Raw genomic sequence first — 18,079 nt, 5'->3', positions numbered from 1 at the left:
ATTTCCATCAAAGATTGATAAATCATGAAACATTATACAGCACAAGCACTGCACAAAATACAGATAATCAAATTGATAGACTTCTATAATTATACAATATATAATCCCTCTATATCCCTTTCAGTAGGTATACGATACAAAATCCCTCTTTGTAATTTTTAATGTAATGTTCTTTTCCCAAGAACAGTAGAAATAAAGTAATGAAGTACAGCAGAAATATAGTAATGAAGTACAGTAGAAATACAGTAATGAAGTACAGTATGAATACAGTTGTGACGTACAGTACATTAAAACATTACTCCCTGTGTTAATCATGTGGTGTTTAACACTAACTCTGACACTAGAGGGAGAACACAGACCAGGGAGGGAGGGTAGAGAGAGACTAGAGGGAGAACACAGACCAGGGAGGGAGGGTAGAGAGAGACTAGAGGGAGAACACAGACCAGGGAGGGAGGGTAGAGAGAGACTAGAGGGAGAACACAGACCAGGGAGGGAGGGTAGAGAGAGACTAGAGGGAGAACACAGACCAGGGAGGGAGGGTAGAGAGAGACTAGAGGGAGAACACAGACCAGGGAGGGAGGGTAGAGAGAGACTAGAGGGAGAACACAGACCAGGGAGGGAGGGTAGAGAGAGACTAGAGGGAGAACACAGACCAGGGAGGGAGGGTAGAGAGAGACTAGAGGGAGAACACAGACCAGGGAGGGAGGGTAGAGAGAGACTAGAGGGAGAACACAGACCAGGGAAGAAGGGTAGAGAGAGGCTAGAGGGAGAACACAGACCAGGGAGGGAGGGTAGAGAGAGACTAGAGGGACAACACAGACCAGGGAGGGAGGGTAGAGAGAGACTAGAGGGAGAACACAGACCAGGGAAGAAGGGTAGATACATCAATACTGTAGATATCCAGAAACCTAGAATGTCTTTACCCATTCTAACGTATTATCTATCTCTGAGTTAATGAAACACGATTTCAGATATTTCTGTCTGTTTGTTTTTGTTGAATTATAAATGTCATCCTACAGTATGTTATTATCCCTGAGCCTTTGAATAATAACATGGTAAATAACTGATCCTATTAGAAAGTGATGAACAATCCCTGATGATTGTCATTGTACAGTATTAATCAACTGCTACTACTTGACATTAAGATGAGGAAGAGAGTGGTACTTCACACTGCCTCCTCGTCCTCATTTAATCAGAATCGTCTAAATGTTCAGCTACTTCATTTGCAAGTACAGCAGCTCCAACTGGAATTGCTAATGGTCCTGCTACCACCGCTGTGAAAACAGTTGCTAACAATCCCAAAAAGCCATTTGACGACGACTTCCTCGTCCTCTGCTGTCTCATCCTCTCCTCCCCTCTCGCCTTCGCTACCCGTTTTCTGATCTCCTCCTCCTGTTTCTTCTTCTCCTCCTTTCTCTTCTCCTCCTCCTGTCTCTTCCTCTCCTCCTCTCTTGCCTTCTCTACCCATTTTCTGATCTGCTCCTCCTTTCTCTTCTTCTCCTCCTGTCTCTTCCTCTCCTCCTCTCTTGCCTTCTCTACCCGTTTTCTGGTCTCCTCCTCCTGTTTCCTCTTCTCCTCCTCCTCTCTCTCCTTCTTCTCCTGTTTCTTCCTCTCCTCCTCTTCTTTGATCTTCCTCTGGACCTCCTGGTACATCTCATTGGTGTAGTGTTGTCCTCCATTCTTCATCACCATCTCATCTATCTTCTTCAGCAGCTCTGGGACCTGAGTGTGGTCATTCTTGTTTTTATTATTGAAGACATGATTTCTGCCCTTAAAGACCTTGACGAGTTTCATAAGCTCCTCACTCTCACTTAGAAACTCCACCACTGATTTGTCCTCCAGCTGGTCTCCACCGGTGAACAGAATGATGGTGTACTTTGAGGCTTCTTCTCCAAAGTTCTCCTGGATCCACTTCACAGTGTTCCTCTCCTCCTCTGTGAACCTCCCCAGTCTGATCACCAGCAGGAAGGCGTGGGGTCCTGGGACTGACATGTAGATGGCCTTTTCTATCTCACTTTTCATCTCTTCTTTAGACATTGTTGTGTCATAGAGCCCCGGGGTGTCGATGACATCAGTCTTCCTCCCATCCACCACTCCACTCTGTTTCTCACAGTGATCAGTGACAGACTCAGGGGAGAGGTCTTCTCTAAACACCTTTCTCCCCAGGATGGTGTTTCCTGTTGAACTCTTCCCTGATCCAGTCTTCCCTATCAGAACGATCCTGAGGTCAGAGGGCTGCTCTGAATCTGTGAAAACAGAGAAGAAGTGCTTGAGTTGATAGTGATTGTCTTGATGAAAACCTAATGAAATGTGTGTGTGTGTGTGTGTGTGTGTGTGTGTCAGACTCTAACCGTGCAGAGCACATGCCCCTTTGTCCTTCCAGTCTCTAAAGCACCCTTTTGGGTGGTGGTATAATTTCCCCCATAATATTGTTGTTGTACTTGTTCAGAACCCACTGCTAGCAAGTTGTCGTCAAGTTCACCCCCCCCCCCCACCCCGTCTGCTGGTTGCGCCTGTTTCCCAGTCTGACCTGTAAAGAGACGCACAGCTTGAAAGACCTTAACATCTGTTTAACATTTTATAACACTTGATATAGCCTACGTCATCATCCATATTCAGTCTGATTGGCTGACAGGAGCAGAGAGAGAGAGAGAGCGAGAGAGAGAGGAAGAAAATACTTCAGTCTGATTGGCTGATAGGAGCAGAGAGAGAGAGAGAGAGAGAGAGAGAGGAAGAAAAGACTTCAGTCTGATTGGCTGATAGGAGCAGAGAGAGAGAGAGAGAGGGAGAGGAAGAAAAGACTTCAGTCTGATTGGCTGATAGGAGCAGAGAGAGAGAGAGAGGAAGAAAAGACTTCAGTCTGATTGGCTGATAGGAGCAGAGAGAGAGAGAGAGGAAGAAAAGACTTCAGTCTGATTGGCTGATAGAAGCAGAGAGAGAGAGAGAGAGAGAGGAAGAAAATACTTCAGTCTGATTGGCTGATAGGAGCAGAGAGAGAGAGAGAGAGAGAGAGAGAGGAAGAAAAGACTTCAGTCTGATTGGCTGATAGGAGCAGAGAGAGAGAGAGGAAGAAAAGACTTCAGTCTGATTGGCTGATAGGAGCAGAGAGGTTAAGAAAAGACAAAAGTAAATTACAATCAGTATAATAAATAAACTAACTAGCAGATGAACATCTGTCATCAATGATCAGCTGATAGCCCACCTCCTTTACCCCATGTCAATCATGTCTTTAGGAGGCACTGAACTGAGTGTGTTGCAGAAATAAATAGGCCTATTTAAAAATGTAATAGTTTACTCTACAGAGGCATTTGGTATTTTCTAGATTTTGCCCTTTTTTTCATTTTGAGCACCTGCCCCCTGCATGGCCCTGGTGTGTGTACGTGCATGTGTGTGTGTGTGTGTGTGTGTGTGTGTGTGTGTGTGTGTGTGTGTGTGTGTGTGTGCACGGGTGTGTGTACTGTACCTTGGCATTGAGCAGTGAAGGCTTGAAGACAGAGTGTCAACACGAACAGAATCTTCAGAGTCCCTCTTCTTCGTCCCATATCTGTTACAGTGGCTAATCAAAAACATGGAATTAGACGATGATCTCATTACAAATAACAAAGTCCACAAAATAAATTAGAATTTCTTCTCAGCTATTTCACTTTCAAACAATGTAAACCAGGGGCGTAAAACTCATGGAGGGCCTAATGTCTGCAGGTTTTTTTCCCCTTTCAATTAAGACCTGGACAACCAGGTGAGGAGAGTTCTTTACTAATTAGGGACCTTAATTCATCAATCAAGTACAAGGAAGAGGGAAAACCTGTAGACCAGGGCAGCCCAACCCTCTTCCTGGAGATCTACTTTCCTAAAGGTTTTCAGTCCAACCCTAATTTAGCATATCTGATTCAGCTAGTTAAGGTCTTATTGAGCAGCTAATTAGTAGAAGCAGGTGTGTTAAATTAGGGTTGGACTGAAAACCTACAGGACAGTAGATCTCCAGGAAGAGGGTTGGACTGAAAACCTACAGGAAGGTAGATCTCCAGGAAGAAGGTTGGACTGAAAACCTACAGGACGGTAGATCTCCAGGAAGAAGGTTGGACTGAAAACCTACAGGACGGTAGATCTCCAGGAAGAGGGTTGGACTGAAAACCTACAGGACGGTAGATCTCCAGGAAGAGGGTTGGACTGAAAACCCACAGGACAGTAGATCTCCAGGAAGAGGGTTGGACTGAAAACCTACAGGACAGTAGATCTCCAGGAAGAGGGTTGGACTGAAAACCTACAGGACGGTAGATCTCCAGGAAGAGGGTTGGACTGAAAACCCACAGGACGGTAGATCTCCAGGAAGAGGGTTGGACTGAAAACCTACAGGACGGTAGATCTCCAGGAAGAGGGTTGGACTGAAAACCTACAGGACGGTAGATCTCCAGGAAGAGGGTTGGACTGAAAACCCACAGGACAGTAGATCTCCAGGAAGAGGGTTGGACTGAAAACCTACAGGACAGTAGATCTCCAGGAAGAGGGTTGGACTGAAAACCCACAGGACAGTAGATCTCCAGGAAGAAGGTTGGACTGAAAACCTACAGGACGGTAGATCTCCAGGAAGAGGGTTGGACTGAAAACCTACAGGACGGTAGATCTCCAGGAAGAGGGTTGGACTGAAAACCCACAGGACAGTAGATCTCCAGGAAGAGGGTTGGACTGAAAACCTACAGGACAGTAGATCTCCAGGAAGAGGGTTGGACTGCCCTGCTGTAGACACTATGCCCTGCATGGAATGAGATACCTGTGATGTGAACTATAAAAAGAGTAATCCCCCAAAAATGCAATAATAATAACTATAATTGAGTAATGCTATGTGGTATAACTGTTGTAAAACAAAGTACATTCCCTAACAATGTAATTGTACAATAAAATGTACGTTACTGGCTCCAACACTGCAGTAGAAGGTCACGCAAAATACAAAGAAGAAGAAGAAAGAATTAATTACTAAGGTAGTTAAGTTCTTCGGGAATATTGAATACTGAAGTCACTTTTAGTGTGGTTGTACTGATCTGTTAATTGTCCCCTGTTGTGACTGTGAGAGGTGAGGCTATGTGCTGCACCTTATAGTCGGAGTTAAGTTTCATTTCACCTGTAACTAGTCATTTCTAGCCAATGAGAGAAATAATTCACCTCAGGACAGGCAGAGGCTGAATTCTGATTGGGTGTCACAATTACACGTCGCTAACTTCAACATCTCTGAGTAAAATGTCGGACACATAGACGTCTCCTTCTGGTAAAAAAAAAAGGTTAAAAATGAAATAACAAATAAAACATAATTTTCAAATGTAACTTTGTTGTTGCCTAGTCTGGTCCTAGATCTGTTGGTATTATTTCCAACTCCATTGATCACTATATACTGTAGTTGCCTAGCCTGGTCCCAGATCTGTTTGTGCTCTTTCCAACTCTATTGCTTACTATGAGAGACAATGAGATGGAAAGATAGCACAGGAGAACCACACACTCTAGGAGCTCAGATGCAATAATTGAATAACCAACGTTTGGACAGACAAGCTGTCTCCATCAGGGTATAATGACAAACACTGCGGGGTCACTTAAGCAATAAGGCGTGAGGGAGTGTGGTATATGGCCAATATACCACGTCTAAGGGCTGTTCTTAGGCACAACGCAACGCATCTATTATAAACTGGTTACTAATGTATTAGCGCAGTACAAATATTTTGGATTCATACCCATGTTATATGGTCTGATATACCACCAATCAGCATTCAGAGCTTGAACGACACAGTTTACAATAGTTTATATAGTTTGAAAGGACACACACAGGTGTCTATAATCATGGATGGTTGTGGTTTGATTTCATTGGTCGATTTACAAATAGAACATATAAAGATGATCTCTCTCTACTGGTACCATGAGGACAGCTGTCTCCCTCATCTCTCTCTACTGGTACCATGAGGACAGCTGTCTCCCTCATCTCTCTCTACTGGTACCATGAGGACAGCTGTCTCCCTCATCTCTCTCTACTGGTACCATGAGGACAGCTGTCTCCCTCATCTCTCTCTACTGGTACCATGAGGACAGCTGTCTCCCTCATCTCTCTCTACTGGTACCATGAGGACAGCTGTCTCCCTCATCTCTCTCTACTGGTACCATGAGGACAGCTGTCTCCCTCATCTCTCTCTACTGGTACCATGAGGACAGCTGTCTCCCTCATCTCTCTCTACTGGTACCATGAGGACAGCTGTCTCCCTCATCTCTCTCTACTGGTACCATGAGGACAGCTGTCTCCCTCATCTCTCTCTACTGGTACCATGAGGACAGCTGTCTCCCTCATCTCTCTCTACTGGTACCATGAGGACAGCTGTCTCCCTCATCTCTCTCTACTGGTACCATGAGGACAGCTGTCTCCCTCATCTCTCTCTACTGGTACCATGAGGACAGCTGTCTCCCTCATCTCTCTCTACTGGTACCATGAGGACAGCTGTCTCCCTCATCTCTCTCTACTGGTACCATGAGGACAGCTGTCTCCCTCATCTCTCTCTACTGGTACCATGAGGACAGCTGTCTCCCTCATCTCTCTCTACTGGTACCATGAGGACAGCTGTCTCCCTCATCTCTCTCTACTGGTACCATGAGGACAGCTGTCTCCCTCATCTCTCTCTACTGGTACCATGAGGACAGCTGTCTCCCTCATCTCTCTCTACTGGTACCATGAGGACAGCTCAAATTGAAACTTAATCCCATAGTAATCTTATAGTAGACCAGCCAACATGGAAAAAGTGCTGGGATTTGATTTTGCTTATTACAGACTGTCATCAATGCTAGATAAAACATGTTTGCTGTGATATAAGGTCATTTTGGTTTTCTAATACCATTTTCAACAGGTCAAAGGTCAAATGTGTTGAAAATTGTTAAATGTATATATATTTAGGTGGAATGTTCAACAAAAACGGAGTGGATTATCAAACAACACTTAGACTATAGAGTTTCTGCATTAGTAGTTGCTTTACATACAGTTATTATGCTTTCAGACATGCACATCCAGCTCATCAAATGCTTTAGAAATGGTGTATTTGTGTGTCATAAGGAACATTAATGGTATTTTAGTCTTTTTTTAAAGGCCTTTTTCAATACATTTGTAAATGCCCATAAACCCATTGCATACCTGCAACAGCTGGAACTGGAACAGCTGCCGTTTAGTAAATACTGTTTGTACCACTGAGACCTTGCTTTCCTTATTTTAATACAACTACAGGGCGACAGGTAGCCTAGTGGTTAGAGTGTTGGGCCAGTAACCTAAAGTTTGATACACTCTTAGCTCCTTTTTAAAAAAAATCTAGAACCTTGAAGGGTTCTTCGGTTGTCCCCATAGGAGAACCCTTTGAATAACTATTTTAGGTTTCAGGTAGAACCCTTTTGGTTCCAGGTAGATCCATTTCCACATATGGTTCTGTATGGAACCCAAACGGGTTCTATCTGGAAACAAAAAGGGTTCTGCTATGGGGACAACCAAAAAACCCTTATGGAACCCTTTTCTCTAAGAGTGTAGTCCTAATCCCAGAGCCGACAAGGTGAAGCAAGGCAGTTAACCCCCCCACAACAACTGCTCCCCAGGTGCCCAATGTGGCACGTACTCAGAGGGGTCGGGTTAAAAGTGTTTCGGTTGAACCTTGTGTGTAATTTATGATTAAAATATATTTGTTTTAAATCAGTGATAGAGGGAAGTTGTATCATTATGCCATTTTGTGGTCTAGTTATTTAATCTCAGTAAGGACAGACATGGGAACGACAAGTTGTCTCATCATTTCTTTGCCGTTCAACAGTAAAAGTTGTGTTTTTGCATTTCTGAGTAATAGTCCTAATATTTATTGTTTCAGTAGCACTACTATTACATCTTTATGGTGTTGCTGCTAGAAATGTGTTCACATTTTAATTTAGAACGATTTGTAAATACATTTGTGAATAAATGTTCTTACCGTTTTTCTTCTCTTCTTCCTGGATGTTCTTAGAAAAGCTGTGTTCTGTAGTTCATCAGCTCCAGTTCTCAATGCAACTCTGGTTAGTTGGAGGAGATGTAACTCTGGTTCGTTGGAGAGGAAGACAAAGAATGATCTCAGATCGAACTATTCAGTCTGTTTTAACATTGCCTCAAACTAGTGACTACACCCTCTACTGCTGTTTACCAGAACAGAGACGTTTCTAAGAAACGTGTGTGTGTGTGTGTGTGTGTGTTGTTTAAGGCTTTCAGCTTAGTCATAGGGTCTCAAAAAACAGGATATGGTACTACCAGAACAGGCATTCTGTGGGCATTTCAGAGAAACATGTGGGAGTGTATGTGCAATTGTGCAGGTGTGCCTGTTACTATGGAGGCAAAGTATGTGCCAAAAGGACACATTTTAAATGAAAAGTGGACACTTGTCATAAACCAGTAGGCTGACTTTCTGTTAAGAGTTTGGTTGGACCTCAGTACCCTTGAGATTTCACTCTCTATCGCTGGTTAAAGTAAAAAAATCTGATTTGAACCCTAACTCTAACCTTGATCCTAACCTTAACCAAACTCCTAAGGCCTAACCCTAACATTTCATTCGGACCAAAAATATTTTTTTGTTTTCATGAATTTTTACAATGTAGCAACATTTGGACTTTGCAGCTGGCCTATCTAGCAGAAATCCAACGCCTCTTTCCCTTCTCCCAATCTCTCCTGTTGTTGTGTATTGATATTCTAGTTTTGTCCCTTTAGGGCACCTGTAACCCCCCCCCCCTTGTTTACCTACGTTAAAAACGCTTGGAATGTTCTTCCTGTGAAACGCATTAAACAATCCCCACGTTAATTTCTACTCCCGTCACATCCTTATATTAGTTGTATAAGTAATACAGTGTGCTATACAACAAAACTGGCGACGAGGAAGAAACGTTCTCACGTTTGTACTCATCATCTTCCGCAGAAAGTCTGAGTTAAAATCGTTTTTTTTTTCCGCTGTAGAAAGACGCAAACAAAACGTGGAGCTAGCCAATCGAGTAATGCTAGCTAGCCTTTGATGTCACGGCAACAAGAGCCTCGAGGGATAGGAAGAGTTTCGCTGCGGGAGAAAGTGAAGTCACGTGAGTTAAAAGAAGAAGAAGAAAAAAAGGGGTCTGGATGTAAGGGACCGTCTGAAAAGTGTGAGTTAGAAAAATAAACCGAAAATGTCTGCATTGATTGGAAATATAGGAACATTTTGATGAATCTGTGGAACAATGGAGTTCTTACACAGAACGTTTTGAGTACTTTGTGTTGGCAAATGGCATTAACCTCTCTAGGGTAGGTGGCACCAAATCGTCCCACCTACGTAACAGCCAGTGGAATCCTGTGGCGCGTTATTCAAATACCTTAGAAATGCTATTACTTCAATTTCTCAAACATATGACTATTTTACAGCATTTTAAAGACAAGACTCTTGTTAATCTAACCACACTGTCCGATTTCAAAAAGGCTTTACAACGAAAGCAAAACATTAGATTATGTCAGCAGAGTACCCAGCCAGAAATAATCAGACACCCATTTTTCAAGCTAGCATATAATGTCACAAAAACCCAGAAGACAGCTAAATGCAGCACTAACCTTTGATGATTTTCATCAGATGACACACCTAGGACATTATGTTATACAATACATGCATGTTTTGTTCAATCAAGTTCATATTTATATCAAAAAACAGCTTTTTACATTAGCATGTGACGTTCAGAACTAGCAAACTTCCGGTGAATTTACTAAATTACTCACGATAAACGTTCACAAAAAGCATAACAATTATTTTAAGAATTATAGATACAGAACTCCTTTATGCACTCGCTATGTCCGATTTTTAAAATAGCTTTTCGGTGAAAGCACATTTTGCAATATTCTGAGTAGATAGCCCGGCCATCACAGGCTAGCTATTTTGACAACCACCAAGCTCACAGAACAGGGCTCCGGGCAGCCGAGCGGAAATGGAGGAAAACTCGCCTCCCTGCGGACCTGGCATCCTTTAACTCCCTCCTCTCTACATTCTCCTCTTCTGTCTCTGCTGCTAAAGCCACTTTCTACCACTCTAAATTCCAAGCATCTGCCTCTAACCCTAGGAAGCTCTTTGCTACCTTCTCCTCCCTCCTGAATCCTCCTCCCCCTCCCCCCCCTCCTCCCTCTCTGCGGATGACTTCGTCAACCATTTTGAAAAGAAGGTTGACGATATCCGATCCTCGTTTGCTAAGTCAAACGACACCGCTGGTCCTGCTCACACTGCCCTACCCTGTGCTTTGACCTCTTTCTCCCCTCTCTCTCCAGATGAAATCTCGCATCTTGTGACGGCCGGCCGCCCAACAACCTGCCCACTTGACCCTATCCCCTCCTCTCTTCTCCAGACCATTTCCGGAGACCTTCTCCCCTACCTCACCTCGCTCATCAACTCATCCTTGACCGCTGGCTACGTCCCTTCCGTCTTCAAGAGAGCGAGAGTTGCACCCCTTCTGAAAAAAACCTACACTCGATCCCTCCGATGTCAACAACTACAGACCAGTATCCCTTCTTTCTTTTCTCTCCAAAACTCTTGAACGTGCCGTCCTTGGCCAGCTCTCCTGCTATCTCTCTCAGAATGACCTTCTTGATCCTAATCAGTCAGGTTTCAAGACTGGGCATTCAACTGAGACTGCTCTTCTCTGTGTCACGGAGGCTCTCCGCACTGCTAAAGCTAACTCTCTCTCCTCTGCTCTCATCCTTCTAGACCTATCTGCTGCCTTTGATACTGTGAACCATCAGATCCTCCTCTCCACCCTCTCCGAGTTGGGCATCTCCCGGCGCGGCCCACGCTTGGATTGCGTCCTACCTGACAGGTCGCTCCTACCAGGTGGCGTGGCGAGAATCTGTCTCCGCACCATGCGCTCTCACCACTGGTGTCCCCCAGGGCTCTGTTCTAGGCCCTCTCCTATTCTCGCTATACACCAAGTCACTTGGCTCTGTCATATCCTCACATGGTCTCTCCTATCATTGCTATGCAGACGACACACAATTAATCTTCTCCTTTCCCCCTTCTGATAACCAGGCGGCGAATCGCATCTCTGCATGTCTGTCAGACATATCAGTGTGGATGACGGATCACCACCTCAAGCTGAACCTCGGCAAGACGGAGCTGCTCTTCCTCCCGGGGAAGGACTGCCCGTTCCATGATCTCGCCATCACGGTTGACAACTCCCTTGTGTCCTCCACCCAGAGTGCTAAGAACCTTGGCGTGATCCTGGACAACACCCTGTCGTTCTCCACTAACATCAAGGCGGTGACCCGATCCTGTAGGTTCATGCTCTACAACATTCGCAGAGTACGACCCTGCCTCACACAGGAAGCGGCGCAGGTCCTAATCCAGGCACTTGTCATCTCCCGTCTGGATTACTGCAACTCGCTGTTGGCTGGGCTCCCTGCCTGTGCCATTAAACCCCTACAACTCATCCAGAACGCCGCAGCCCGTCTGGTGTTCAACCTTCCCAAGTTCTCTCACGTCACCCCGCTCCTCCGCTCTCTCCACTGGCTTCCAGTTGAAGCTCGCATCCGCTACAAGACCATGGTGATTGCCTACGGAGCTGTGAAGGGAACGGCACCTCCATACCTTCAGGCTCTGATCAGGCCCTACACCCAAACAAGGGCACTGCGTTCATCCACCTCTGGCCTGCTGGCCCCCCTACCTCTGAGGAAGCACAGTTCCCGCTCAGCCCAGTCAAAACTGTTCGCTGCTCTGGCACCCCAATGGTGGAACAAGCTCCCTCACGACGCCAGGACAGCGGTCAATCACCACCTTCCGGAGACACCTGAAACCCCACCTCTTTAAGGAATACCTAGGATAGGATAAAGTAATCCTTCTAACCCCCCCCTTAAAAGATTTAGATGCACTATTGTAAAGTGGTTGTTCCACTGGATATCATAAGGTGAATGCACCAATTTGTAAGTCGCTCTGGATAAGAGCGTCTGCTAAATGACTTAAATGTAAATGTAAGTGTGGTACTCACCAAACTCCGATTTACTATTAGAAAAGTTTGATTACCTTTGCTGTTCTTCGTCAGAATGCACTCCCAGGACTTCTACTTCAATAACAAATGTTGGTTTGGTTCAAAATAATCCATAGTTATATCCAAATAGCGGCGTTTTGTTCGTTTGTTTCGTGACAAAAGATTTCTAAATATTCCATTACCGTACTTCGAAGCATGTCAACCGCTGTTTAAAATCAATTTTTATGCTATTTTTCTCGTAAAAAAGCGCTAATATTCCGACCGGGAGTCGTTGTTTTCGTTCAAAGAGAGAGAAAGTAAACATGGTGCCGGCTCGTGCACGCGCCTCCAGTCTCATTGTCCTCAGATCGACCACTATCAAAATGCGCTAATGTTTTTCAGCCAGGGCCTGCAAAGCCACCATTCATCGTTCTGGCGCATTCTGAGAGCCTATAGGAGCGTTAGAAAATGTCACGTTATGACAGAGATCCCCTGTTTTGGTTAGAGATGATCAAGAAGGCCATGAAATGGTCAGAGAGAGCGCTCCCTGTTTGGAATCTTCTCAGGTTTTGGCCTGTCAAATGAGTTCTGTTATACTCACAGACACCATTCAAACAGTTTTAGAAACTTTCGGGTGTTTTCTATCCAAATCAAACAATTATATGCATATTCTAGTTACTGGGCAGGAGTAGTAACCAGATTAAATCGGGTACGTTTTTTATCCGGCCGTGCAAATACTGCCCCTATCCCCAACAGGCTAAGGTCCAAAGTGGATACCAGCCACAGTGGTTGCACAAACAGGGCCTGTGTCCTACACAGTTCACACACTGGAAAACATCATCTGGAGGAGACACGTGGATCAACTGTTGCCAGGAACCAACCTCAGAGAGGACTCGTGAAGTGACAAACCAAGATCAGCTACTGGAGACCTACCATGACTACGAGCTATCACCTGAACATCCACTGCAGTATCCTACAAATGTGGAAAGTGCTCCAGACTCACCTGAATCAGCCAGAGTGCCTACTCAGGGTACTGTTGCACCCCAGTCTGGGCATACACCATCACCACTCAGACTCAGAGATAATGTGACTGTAGACTCACCTGTACGTCGTCATTACCCTGCAAGAGAAAGACGACCCCCTGACAGGTTGACTAGTTAGTTCAGACTAACCTCCGACATTGGGGCAGAATACACCCCAGGGTTAAGTATGGGGACTGAGGCAGTCTACCCTCTATCCCTAGTTTAGAAAGGGTTATTCTGAAATATTATATTAAAAAGAAAACAATAGGCAAAACAGTGAATATTTACTTTTTCCTTATGAGTCATCAAAGGTAAAGGGGGAGGAATATGTTGTGTATTGATATTCTAGTTTTGTCCCTTTAGGGCACCTGTAACCCCCCCTTGTTTACCTACGTTAAAAACGCTTGGAATGTTCTTCCTGTGAAACGCATTAAACAATGCCCACGTTAATTTCTACTCCCGTCTCATGTCCTGTCCTTATATTAGTTGTATAAGTAATACAGTGTTCTATACAACACCTGTCCTGTCCTCATCTCTTCTTTTATTCTTTCTTCTTACTTTCTCCATTTCCCCTCCTTTTCCTATACATATCCTCTTTCCATCTCACCTCTCTTAGTGTGTACTGTGGGTATCTTGTCTATCCATCCTCTCTCCATCTCACCTCTCTTTAGTGTATACTGTGGGTATCTCTCCTCTATATCTAACCTCTCTCCATCTCTCCTCTCTTAGTGGGTATATCTCGTCTATATCCATCCTCTCCTCTCTTAGTGTGTACTGTGGGTATCTCTCCTCTATACCCATCCTCTTTCCATCTCTCCTCTCTTAGTGTGTACTGTGGGCATCTCTCCTCTCCATCTCTCCTCTCTTAGTGTGTACGGTGGATATCTTTCCTCACCATCTCTCCTCTTGAAATAAAGTTTATTTGTCACATGCGCCGAATACAACAGGTGTAGACCTTACAGTGAAATGCTTACCTACAAGCTCTTAACCAACAATGCTTTAAGAAGTTAATAAAAATAAAATAAGTGTTAAGTAAAAAATAGAAAATAAAAGTAAAAAATTAAAGAGCGGCAGTAAAATAACAATAGGGAGGCTATATACAGGGGGTACCGGTACATAGTTAATGTGCGGGGGCACCGGTTATGTAACGGCCGTCGAAGGGAGTAGACCAAGGCGCAGCGTGTTGAGTGCTCATCATCGTTACTTTTATTTGAACACGTAAACAAAACAAGAAAACGCACGACAGCCAAAACAGTCCTGTCAGGAACATTTAACAAAACAGAAAGAAACCACCCCCAAACACAATGAGAAAAACCCCTCCTTAAATATGGTCTCTAATCAGAGGCAACGAGATTCAGCTGCCTCCAATTAGAGACCAACCCCAAACAATTCAAACATAGAAATAGAAAAACTAGAATAAACATAGAAATAGACTAACATAGAACCCCCCCCAAAAAAAAACCCCCACAAAACAAACACCCCCTGCCACGCCCTGACCAAACTACAATAACAAATAACCCCTTTTACTGGTCAGGACGTGACAGGTTAGTCGAGGTGGTTGAGGTAATATGTACATGTAGGTAGAGTTAAGGTGACTATGCATTGATAATAAACAGAAAGTAGCAGCAGCGTAACAGAGGGGTCTGGTTGCCCTTTGATTAGCTGTTTATGAGTCTTATGGCTTGGGGGTAGAAGCTGTTAAGAAGCCTTTTGGACCTAGACTTGGTGCTCTGGTACCGCTTGCCGTGTGGTAGCAGAGAGAACAGTGTATGACTTGGGTGACTGGAGTCTTCGACAATTTTTAGGGCCTTCGGTACCGAGTCAATGTGCAGGTTAGTCGAGGTCATTTGTAAAGTGACTATGCATAGCCTTCCTCTGACACCGCCTGGTATAGAGGTCCTAGATGGCAGGAAGCTTGGCCCCAGTGATGTACTGGGCCGTACGCATTACCCTCTGTAGTGCCTTACGGTCAGATGCCGAGCAGTTGCCATACCAGGCAGTGATGCAACCAGTCAGGATGCTCTCGATGGTGCAGCTGTAGAACCTTTTGAGGATCTGAGGACCCATGCCAAATCTTTTCAGTCTCCTGAGGGGAAAAATATTTTGTTGTGCCCTCTTCACGACTGTCTTGGTGTGCTTAGACCATGATAGTTTGTTGTTGATGTGGACACCAAGGAACTTGACGCTCTCAACCTGCTCCACTACAGACATGTCGATGAGAATGGGGGCATGCTCGGTCCTCTTTTTCTTGTAGTCCACAATCATCTCCTTAGTAGTCCACAATCATCTCCTTAGTCTTGATCACGTTGAGGGAGAGATTGTTGTCCTGGCACCACACGGCCAGGTCTCTGACCTCATCCCTATAGGCTGTCTCATCGTTGTCGGTGATCAGGCCTACAACTGTTGTGTCATCGGCAAACTTAATGATGGTGTTGGAGTCGTGCCTGGCCATGCAGTCATGAGTGAACAGGGAGTACAAGAGGGGACTGAGCACGCACGCCTGGCAAGGGCCCCCGTGTTGAGGATCAGCATGGCGGATGTGTTGTTACCTACCCTTACCACCTGGGGAAGACCCGTCAGGAAGTCTAGGATCCAGTTGCAGAGGGAGGTGTTTCGTCCCAGGGTCCTTAGCTTAAGGTGTACTGTGTGTAGCTCTCCTCTCCGAGTCTGTACTGTGGGTATCTCTCCTCTATTTCCATCCTCTCTCCATCTCTCCTCTCCGAGTCTGTACTGTGGGTATCTCTCCTCTATATCCATCCTCTCTCCATCTCTCCTCTCTTAGTGGGTATCTCTCATCTATATCCATCCTCTCCTCTCTTAGTGTGTACTGTGGGCATCTCTCCTCTATATCCTCTCTCCATCTCTCCTCTCTTAGTGTGTACTGTGGGAATCTCTCGTCTATATCCATCCTCTCCATCTCTGTACTGTGGGTATCTTTCCTCTATATCCATCCTCTCTCCATCTCTCCTCCTGTCCTTATCTCAGTTCTAATCTGTTCACTGCCCCTGTGAACCACTGCCCTGATTGCAATGTTGAGTAACATACACCTACCTTACTTTCACTCTCAACACCTTGCCTTGCGTGCCAGCAAGGCTTTTGCCCATACACATATGCACGTACAAACAAACACACATGCACACTAACACAGACTCATACAAACACATACACTCACAAAGAAAGGGCTATGTCCCAGATCAGGGTTAGGTCCCTCTAATGGTAGTCTGTCTGGATCAGAGCCATGAGGGTCAGAGACATGAGGGTCAGAGACATGAGGGTAGGAGACATGAGGGTCAGAGAGGGCAAAATTATTGAGAGGGCAAAGAGATTACAGTGAATATAGCATACATTTACTGTTGAGTATGTTCAGTTAACTCCACAAAGTGAAAGTTGAAAAATGAACTTTCTCTGAGCTAACATTGCCCCTCCCCCTCTTCCTCTCAAAAGTACCACAAAGTCAAACAGGAAACTCAATGAGTCACAAGGTTGTGCTAACCACTGTAGTGTTGAAAAAAACCCATCAGTCACAATAACAAATAATGTTGTTTAATTGTAGACAGAAAACAAGCAGAATAAACTACCGTAAATTCCGGACTATAAGCCGCAACTTTTTTCCCACGCTTTGAACCTCGCGGCTTAAACCTGTTAGGGACAGATGTTCCGCTAGCGGAAAGCCTCACCAATATCCAATGGTATAGCGTGGCGCGAAATACAAATACCTCAAAAATGCAAAAACTTCAATTTCTCAAACATATGACTATTTTACACCATTTTAAAGACAAGACTCTCCTTTATCTAACCATATTGTCCGATTTCAAAAAGGCTTTACAGCGAAAGCAAAACATTAGATTATGTCAGGAGAGTACCCAGCAAAAAATATTCACACAGCCATTTTCAAAGCAAGCATAAACGTCACAAAAACCCAAACCACAGCTAAATGCAGCACTAACCTTTGATGATCTTCATCAGATGACACTCCTAGGACATTGTTATACAATACATGCATGTTTTGTTCAATCAAGTTCATATTTATATCAAAAACCAGCTTTTTACATTAGTATGTGATGTTCAGAACTAGCATACCCACCGCAAACTTTACTAAATTACTCACGATAAACGTTGACAAAAAACATAACAATTATTTTAAGAATTATAGATACAGAACTCCTTTATGCAATCGCGGTGTCCGATTTTAAAATAGCTTTTCGGTGAAAGCACATTTTGCAATATTCTGAGTACATAGCCCGGCCATCACGGCTAGCTAATTTGACACCCACCAAGTTTGGCCCTCACCAAACTCATATTTACTATAAGAAAAATTGGATTACCTTTGCTGTTCTTCGTCAGAATGCACTCCCAGGACTTCTACTTCAGCAACAAATGTTGTTTTGGTTCGAAATAATCCATAGTTACATCCAAATAGCTCCATTTTGTTCGTGCGTTCAAGTCACTATCCGAAGGGTGACGCGCGGGCACGTTTCGTGACAAAAAATGTCAAAATATTCCATTACCGTACTTCAAAGCATGTCAAACGCTGTTTAAAATCAATTTTTATGCTATTTTTCTCGTAAAATAGCGATAATATTCCAACCGGGCGACGTTGTATTCATTCAAACACTGAAAGAAAAACATGGAGTTGTCTCGTGCACGCGCGCTCCAGTGTCATTGTTCTCAGCAGGACCACTCACAAAAACTCCTGCTGTTTTTCGCCCAGAGCCTGGAGAGCTCTCTTTCCACTTTCTGGCGCCTTCTGAGAGCCAATGAAAGCCTTAGAAAATGTCACATTACAGCAGAGATGCTATATTTTTAATAGAGATGCCCTAGAAGGAGAACAAATTGTCAGACAGGGCACTTCCTGTATAGAATCTTCTCAGGTTTTGGCCTGCCATATGAGTTCTGTTATACTCACAGACACCATTCAAACAGTTTTAGAAACTTTAGAGTGTTTTCTATCCAAATCTACTAATTATATGCATATTCTAGTTTCTGGGCAGGAGTAGTAACCAGATTAAATCGGGTACGTTTTTTATCCGGCTGTGAAAATACTGCCCCCATCCCAAACAGGTTAAACAATGACGCGG

At 44.4% G+C, this 18,079-nt stretch overlaps 1 protein-coding gene and 1 long non-coding RNA gene across 5 annotated transcripts in view; one reads left to right on the top strand and one right to left on the bottom strand.

Moving 5' to 3' along the window:
* Positions 1-142: 142 nt before the first annotated feature.
* Positions 143-9,095, bottom strand: LOC106564240 (GTPase IMAP family member 4). 4 transcript variants are annotated; one of them, XR_006757876.1, is made up of 4 exons: positions 8,910-9,095; positions 7,965-8,068; positions 3,464-3,556; positions 143-2,246 (listed from the first exon to the last, which is right to left on the bottom strand). It is a non-coding gene; the product is annotated as a GTPase IMAP family member 4 (long non-coding RNA). The 4 variants fall into 4 exon arrangements; XR_006757877.1 differs by having other exon boundaries at positions 8,763-9,045; XR_006757878.1 differs by having other exon boundaries at positions 8,759-9,033.
* LOC106564236 (mycbp associated protein) overlaps positions 8,933-18,079 on the top strand; it is a 67,233-nt gene continuing 58,086 nt past the window's right edge. The window contains exon 1 of the mRNA XM_045690763.1: positions 8,933-9,150. The gene's annotated coding sequence lies outside the window, so the exon portion shown is untranslated. The remainder of the gene's footprint in view (positions 9,151-18,079) is intronic.

Source organism: Salmo salar, chromosome ssa12 (genome assembly GCF_905237065.1).
Source record: "Salmo salar chromosome ssa12, Ssal_v3.1, whole genome shotgun sequence".
Lineage (NCBI taxonomy): Eukaryota > Metazoa > Chordata > Actinopteri > Salmoniformes > Salmonidae > Salmo > Salmo salar.
This window is presented reverse-complemented; position numbering and strand designations above follow the sequence as displayed.